The sequence below is a fragment of the Lontra canadensis genome, unplaced genomic scaffold (genome assembly GCF_010015895.1).
Source record: "Lontra canadensis isolate GAN:19392208 unplaced genomic scaffold, GSC_riverotter_1.0 scaffold33, whole genome shotgun sequence".
Classification (NCBI taxonomy): domain Eukaryota; kingdom Metazoa; phylum Chordata; class Mammalia; order Carnivora; family Mustelidae; genus Lontra; species Lontra canadensis.
This window is the reverse complement of record NW_022631027.1, coordinates 12,846,110-12,853,195: the sequence shown is the minus strand read 5'-3', so window position 1 is coordinate 12,853,195 and position 7,086 is coordinate 12,846,110.

Here is a 7,086-nt window from a genome sequence, read left to right as displayed (position 1 = left end):
CAGCGGTGAGCCTGCTTCCTCCCTTTTCTCTCTCTGCCTGCCTTTCTGCCTACTTGTGATCTGTCTGTCAAATAAATAAATAAAATCTTAAAAAAAAAAAAAGAATAATTTCCTTTTTGTCATCCTCCCACGGTGATGAGTATGGACTTGTAACAATTGCTCATTGAATAGTTATTATACTCAGTTCCTACTCAGAGCCTGCTGCAAATGTGTGGTTTCTATGTTGACAGTGAGTTTAATATAATATTTGTTTTTTAGCTATGTAATCCAAATGACATTGTGATGACCTCTTGAAAGGAAAAAAAAATGTCTTTTCCAATGGCATTTTTAAAAATTTAAATAAGAAATTTTAGCTGAATATGAACCAGGTGCATTTGCTCAACGAATTATAATTATTGCAGGAAAATAGTTTAAGTTTGTTACAATCTTGTAAATCAGAGATTCTCAATCCTGGATGTATTGGTTGTGAACCTGAAGGCATTAGAAATTGAGCATCTGGAGCCAAACACAGGCAGCTTAAGAGACATTTGACTGAGTATGGTTCCTGTACTGGCTATGGCTTCCCTTCTTGCTAATTCCAGTGCAATTAGTCACCAAGTTCTGGTTCTAGGTCTAGACTCTTAATTCTCTGGGCATCTGACATTCAACCTGTCCCAAACCAAACCGTCATATTCTCCCTAACATGCCCCACTGTCTTCTCTTCTTCTTACACTTTGAAATAATTCAGGATTCTGTCTCTCATCTGCACGATCGATCCATTCAATTCTGTCAACTCAACCTCCAAAACACATTGTCATTCAGACCTCATCACTTGTCTCGCTATCATGCTATTCCAGCCCTCTAGATAAATATGAATCATAGATTTCATGTGTATGAATTATATTATATTTAACAGAAAACGTCTTAGAGCAATCATTTAAAACCATGAATTGTATTGTTTCCCTACTCACAAGCCTCCACTGGCTTTCCATCACACCCAAAGTAAAATCTGTAGCCCTCTCCTTGGCTTGCGAGGCTGGGTTCTCCCTCTGACCTCACCGCCCACCACTTCTTCCCTTTCTCATCTCCCTCCAATTTTCCTTGAAAACACCGAGAGTGCTGTCACGGCTTTCTCATGCTGGAGTAAGCTTTTCTCCATATTTCTGTGGGGCTCACCTCTTCAGTTAACTGAAATCTTTGCTCACATTATTAACTCCTCAAAAGATTGCATGTGATTGTGGTTTGTGTGGGCATAAAACTGGCAGAGGACAATATTAGCATCATTCCTCCAAGATTAGCTAACTATTTGTCATCTCCATGACTGTTCAGGTTTCATAAGGCACTTTCAACTTTCTACCTCTTCGGCTGTTTTTTTTCTTTAAATATTTTATTTATTTATTTGACAGACAGAGATCACAAGTAGGCAGAGAGGCAGGCAGAGAGAGAGAGAGGAGGAAGCAGGCTCCCCGCTGAGCAGAGAGCCCCAGGACCCTGGGATCATGACCTGAGCCGAAGGCAGAGGCTTTAACCCACTGAGCCACCCAGGTGCCCCTTGGCTGTTCTTTTGACACAAAGAAATGTTATATTACCTGGGGAAAACCCCCTAAAGATAGGAGGCATTTTTTTTTGCAAAACCAAACTGCCCTGTGGGATACCCCGAGATCGAATAACTCTTAACAATGCCAGCTATTAGCCTCTCTGGGTGCGGACTGTTAAGATGTAGGACAATCAGAATGAGTCTTATTTAGGTTTTTTAATTTATACATATATTCAGGTAATAAAAATCCTCTGATAATAACACTGTTTTGGAACATCTATACAGTTATTTCTGTTTTGTTAGTGCCAGATCTATCTACTCTTACTGGATAATGCTATGAATTTCTGTGCAGTATGTGTGTAAATATATGGGTATGTTTGTGGGCATGTCTATATAGCACTAATTCTTTCTCGTTAATGTCTCTCATTTGTAGAAATAATATTCCCCATTTTATTTGATACTTTTCTTTCCTGGGATTTCTCAATAGTGTCAGTTCTGAGCTAATCTGGCTTTACATCAGACCAAGTATGATAGACTCGTTGGGCTGTTAGTACTTGAGAAGAGAAGTCTTCTTAAGTGCGTATCTCAGGACACCACCCTATTCCTTCTCCCTGAGACCCTTACCACTGTTTTAGGAACTGTGGGAAGAACACAATGAACTGTGTGGGTCCTTACTCTTCAGGGTTAGTGCTTTATGGATAGTGCTTTGAGGGTGGGTGGATAGAAAGATACTAGTTACCTCCTCCTTCCGATGATCAGACAGAAAGGAAAACATGGGTTGTCACTGAGAGAGAGAAATGTGCTTTTCTGTCCTCTCAGGTGCTGAGAATATTTCAAATTTCCTAGCATCTACTGCCACCATGTGGGTATTTATAATTAATGCATTTAAACTTGAGTGTTGCCATGTTTAAGGCTGGTCCTAAGCTGAAATACACAGAATTTAAGTTTGTTTTAGTGTCCTTTGGCCTCAGACTGACTTCTGAGTCCCCTCTAGCTTCCCTGTACTCTCAGATTCATGATGAGTTTCCATTATTACTTTTCTCTTCCCTTACGCTGCACTCTGTTAAAGCTGTGCTAAAGTCAGGCTGCTCATATTCTGAGGACTTCTAATTTTTGATACTCCAGTTTGAGACAGAGAGACCCCAAGATGATCCCCAGTGATCTCTGTTTCCTGATATTCATGTATCTCTGTGTATCTCTTTCATCTTGAGTGTGCATGGGCCCCGTGACAGAAGTGATGGGACTGGTCCTTCCACAATGACATTACATGGCATTGCAACTTCCGTATTGCTAGAGGACTTTAGAGTGCCCTCTGCGCTCGCATGCATGAAGCAAGACGCCATGTTGGGGGGGGTACTCAGTGAAAATGGACTCGAGACCACTACTGGCTGTCAGCAGGTAAGAATTGGAGGCTCCAATCCCACAGGACATAGCCAGTTGAATCCTGCCAATGACCACATGAACCTGGGAGCAGATGGCTCCCAGTGGAGCTTTCGGATGAGATGCTAGCCCTGGGTGACACCTTGGTTGGAGCTTCAGGGGAGATCCTGAAGCAGAGGACAAGGTTAAGCTGTGCCCAGATCCTATGTGATAATAGATGTGTGTTGTTTTTAGTTCCTAAATGTGTGGCTATTTGTTCTGCAGCAGTAGCTAAAAAATACACAGTTCTTTGGTTTTACTTATGTGACTCCCCTCTTCACAGGACTGCAGTATAGGTCTTTAGAGACCATTCTTGGAAATAAATGGAATTGACAAACACCAAACTGTGGTATAATTGCCCGTCCCCTCCTACCAAGGTGCTGTTACTGAGTCAGCTTGTGCCCGATTCCTTTAAGGTAAGTTTTCACTCAGAAAATACCTCAGTGATTCATACAGAGAGAGTGCTGTTGGGAGTGCATATACAATTCCCCAAATAATCTTGGGCAGGCTTAAATCCAGCAATGGGCACAATTTAGCCAAAATCTAAGATCACATACTTTGTCGGATAATTTATCCCCTTCCAGGTGCAGCTACAGTGATTATGACTGATATTAAACTTTATTCTTAACTTTAAAAAATGCTTCATGTCAGGGCTTGGCCATGAAACACTCGACTAAGAGGATGAAACACTTGACAGAGAGTGCTGAAGGGCAAAGTTGGGGACAGGGAGTGACTCCCTTTATCACAGACCATCAACTTGATCCTAGAATACAACCAGGACTTCTTTGATAATGGCACAGAATTTCATGTATGTTATGGGGGAGGCAGTTATGTTTTGTCAATGACATGCTTCTGATGAACTGGTCTGAAAGATGTAAAGGATGTTCACCTGTAGTAACTGGTAATTTATTAGCCTTAGCTGCTCCTCGAGATCAGTATCACCTTTTCTCATAAAACGTAGTTTTGGGGGGGCTTGCCATCAGGATCTGCAGTTTCTAGAATTTAATTTATTCTTTGTGAAAACCAGCGCAGCATTTACTGCTGTACTCTGCTGTACTCTGTACTTGGTACGGAGGCTTAAATACGTTTAAACTCAAAAAGTACTCATAAATTATCTTTTTGGCATAACTGAAGTGAGCTTGGTTGTCAGGCATGCTCAGTTTCAGCCAAAGGGCGGGGGTTGTCAGCAATCCCTCTTGCTCAGCTGTAGACAACAAGAGTTAAAACCAAAAACAGTCAAGACCCCACCCCCCTTAACTCATGCTCTAACTGAAACCCATTGTTCTTATTTCTTATGGCACTTTCTTGAGGCATTGATGAAGATGTTTTGCAATGACTGGAACATTCCAACAGCCAGACCAGAAAAGCCCTGAAAGCAAGAGAATGTCTAGAACACCTCCTATATCCGTTCCTCTGCCCACGATTACATGCTGAACACACATCATCCCTCACCTATGATTGTGTACCCTCTGCCTGCGCTCTTGCCTGTACCCCACCCCAGCCTCGCCCTATGAAACTCTAGGTGTCCATCTTGTGGGTGGAGAGGTCAGTTGTTGAGCTTTGAGCCTGTCACTTGCCTGGGCTGCCAGCACCTGAAATAAGTTTCTCCCTTTCTCTTTTCCAAACCCTCATCTCTTGAGTTACTAACTTCTCTTGCAACAAATTTATCTGAGTTTGCTCAGCAACAGTTGACAAACCCAGCCAGGAGCTATGCTTTCCATTTGTCCAGAGACCCTTCTGGATTTCCTGGAATAGAGCCGTTGGCCAGGGTAATGCGCCAGGAGTCACACATTGATTTCCTGAGTCAGCAGCTGGGATGGATCCATCAGCAACGGAAAAGAGGAGGTTGGTAGTTCTGGACAGTTCGGGGCAGACTTGATTGGTCTGTAAACTGATCCTCTTGATGAGTGACTTCCTGTTCAAAGCAGAGTATACTCCAATATCCAGCCCTGCGCTAGATTCTTCCTGAACATAAGCTTGCTCATGCTGTATCCTCTGATAGAAGAGTCTTTATTTGCCCCCTCTCACTGCTATCCCTGGTCTAGGCATCTCGAAACAAAACAATTTCCATTATCCAAAAAAGTGTAGAAAACTTAGGCCAGAGGCAATATTTAAATTTAGAGGAGGTGTCATGATGGTTCCAAAGGATTATTTTGGTGCAGTAGAGAGGGAGACACAGACAAAAGCAGATGCACAAACTGGGCCAACATAACAGAGACAGAGGTGGGTACGGGTGCATTACTTATGGAAACATATATCCCTGGTGTAGGAGTGATGATAATGCCGATCTCATCTTGTTCATGTTTGGTCCATGCCCTCTCTTGGGGCTACATGTTCTGAGCCCTTTGGAGATTAATACACATACTACTTTAGAAATGCCTGCCAAGGCCGGGATTGAGGGAGGCTTGTTGTGGCCTCCTGTGAATTTGTTAGAGATAACATAGTCTTTTCCCTTCCTGATGCATAAGTGGTACCACAAGGTCTAATGAAAGGTTAGCTGCTAGTTAGGTGCATATGAGCCCTTTGAGGTATGTGTGAACCCTTTGATTTCATGAGAGTGCCCCTCCCCAAATGTCCCCTTGCTCTATATAATTTGCGGACTGAGGTCTGGACTTCGCAGAGAATAACTATGCAGCTGCCATGAATCATCCTCCACCCGATCCCTCCACTGTTAGCTGCCCTGAGTAAAACTGTGGAAACCACCTGGAGTTGCCCGCTTCCTATTTCAGTCTCAAAGAGCCTTCTCAGTTTGGGTGATACTTTACTGTCTCTCCCCCACCTTCCAATACCTGGGACACCCAAAACTGAGTCCCCCTCTTGGTGGCTGTCCAGCCAAAAGACATAACTGAGCCAAAGAATTGGGAAAGGAAGAATCTTACTTGTAACAAGTAAAGGAGAACACCAGGAATGGGGGATAGTTCCCAAGGCAGTGTTTCCTCAAACAACAAAACCCAGGAAGTTTTAAGTTAAGGATGCATGTATATTCATGAAGGTAGGCATGTTCAATGGGGGAATTCAGCATGGGATTGGGGCAAAAGTCATCTTAAGGTGGACTTAAGAGTCTTAGTTGATTGAAATCACAAGGGCTGGCAAGGGTTGACATTATCAATTCTCTGGCTCCACTTGGTCCAGTATCTGAGTTTAAATCCTGCAAAGGTAAATCAAGAATATGTGTCAGGTCAGTTTTTACTTTTAAACCAGCTTTGGGAGTTTTATTGCTGATTTTTTGTTCCTGAGCTGATAGTAGCTGTTCATTGTTGCAATCTTATGTTCCTTTAAAATCATTGTCTACTGGGTTCTATTTTGCAATTTCAACATATCCTAGGAAGTTCTGCAAAAAAAATGTGCTTGGTCAAGTAGTGCTGGGCAGCCATAGATCACAAGATGGCTGGGAGCCTAAGGTGACTTTTCTTCTTTTTCAAGATTTTATTTATTTATTTGAGAGAGCACAAGAGAGGGTGCACGAGCAGGGTGAGGGTCAGAGAGGGAAGCAGGCTCTTTGCTGAGCAGGGAGGCCAATGTGGGGCTCAATCCCAGGACTCTGGGATCATGACCTGTGTTAAAGACAGATGCTTAACTGACTGAGCCACCCAGGTGCCCCTAAAATGAAATTTCTTATGTAAAGAACTAAGGAAAGAGGGGTGGGGGTATGGGACCTCAAAGGGAAAGAAAGCAATTCACAGGAAGATGAAAATGAATAAATGTGTGACAAACAAATGTCTGCTGGGCCTACAAAAACAATGGGATACAGAGAGGAATTTTAACAGATGGACTTTGCTAGGTTCCTTGCAGTCTGCCACACCAAGTTTGCAACATACTGTATCTATCTATGATGATAGTTCCTTTCCTAGAACAGTTCTAATTAAAATTTTTCAGGCAGTGATAGGGAAGTACAAAGGTTCTTCCTGATCCTTTTGTTTCTTGGGAAAAAATCAGTTAAAAAATAATCCATATGCCGGGGTGCCTGGGTGGCTCAGTCAGTTAAGAATCTGCCTTCAGCTCAGGTCATGATCTCTGGGTCCTGGGATAGAGCCCCATGTTGGGCTCCTTGCTCAGCAGGGAGTGTGCCTCTCCCCCTGCTCATGTGCTTTCTCTCTGTCTCAAATAAATAAAATAAAATCTTAAAAAAAAATAATCCACATGCCAAAAAG